This window comes from Centrocercus urophasianus, unplaced genomic scaffold, assembly GCF_019232065.1.
Source record: "Centrocercus urophasianus isolate 14NV4802_14NV808 unplaced genomic scaffold, USGS_Curo_1.0 seq_9, whole genome shotgun sequence".
NCBI classification, from domain to species: domain Eukaryota; kingdom Metazoa; phylum Chordata; class Aves; order Galliformes; family Phasianidae; genus Centrocercus; species Centrocercus urophasianus.
In genome coordinates, this window is record NW_024885532.1 from 18,748,145 (window position 1) to 18,749,254 (window position 1,110).

Here is a 1,110-nt window from a genome sequence, read left to right on the forward strand (position 1 = left end):
AAAGGAAAGGACTTCATTATGACAAAATACTCATATTCAAATAAGTTCATTGTCTCTGCACAAATGGTATGCTCTTTTCCAGAGATGGTGAGGTTTCTATACTGGAGGTAAGGTGGCTTCCTTTAGGCTTGCCAACTGAACAAGACACAGAAAAACTGCTATTCTATTCACAAATCATAATTTCAAAATATCTCAGAGGAAATTCCTTTGAATATATGAGTTCTGTGTACTGAGCTAACTGACTTCACTTCTCAGCCTTTTGGCTAAGATCAAGTGTAGCAACTATTCTGTGATTCTATAACTAGCATAGTTAGTGTTAACAGTGCTACAGACACTTTTAGAAATACCAAATAGACATCACCCAAAATAATGTTCAATTCACGAGATGCATAACTGTACAGGTGCAGATGCATCTGCTGTCTGAATTTAAAGTGTCATGTGAAACAAGAGAAGATTTACATTTACTGGTATCATTAGGAGAGCATGCTAATCCAACTTGAAGCTAATTGGTATATATGTAGCTTGCTCCAAAAGTAATGCCGCGTATTTACTTCCAGGGAAATTACAACAAATACAAAGAGCACGATAATACTGTTTTATTGAGCAAGTTTTCAACTACAACTACAAAATATTTTTCAACATTGTTATCAACCTTAGCTATGTATTTTTGCCAGCAGTGAACAAGGTCCTGCATGCCACATGTAAAAATCTTCACCAGCAAGGTGACCCACTGTCACTATTGCTACTGCTGAAACACACGACCAGCATCTCACTAGGCTTGCATCCACAGTCAGGTCTCCATAAATACTGAGCAAGCTTTGATGTATGTCAATGAGTGCAATTTTTTCCACGTGTAGAAATTTAATGACACACCTTTGCTTCATCCTTCCTTCCATGTCAGATGCCATTTTGTCAGACTGCTGCTCAGCTGCCATCTGTCATACAGAAATAAAATATAATGGAATATCAGTGAGAAGGTTTAACCTCTACTGCTATACCACCAACATCAGGCTCTGACACTGTAGGCCAACATAATAAAATAGGAGACATTACTTTTAGAGCAGCTCTCATATTTTCATGATGCAAACTACTAATTAGTTCATCAGAAGT

At 37.3% G+C, this 1,110-nt stretch overlaps 1 non-coding gene across 1 annotated transcript; it reads left to right on the plus strand.

Annotated features, from left to right (window-relative positions):
- The first annotated feature begins 243 nt into the window (after positions 1-243).
- Positions 244-352, plus strand: LOC122171664. The gene has a single exon (XR_006172070.1). It is a non-coding gene; the product is annotated as a U2 spliceosomal RNA (small nuclear RNA).
- The last annotated feature ends 758 nt before the right edge of the window (positions 353-1,110 follow it).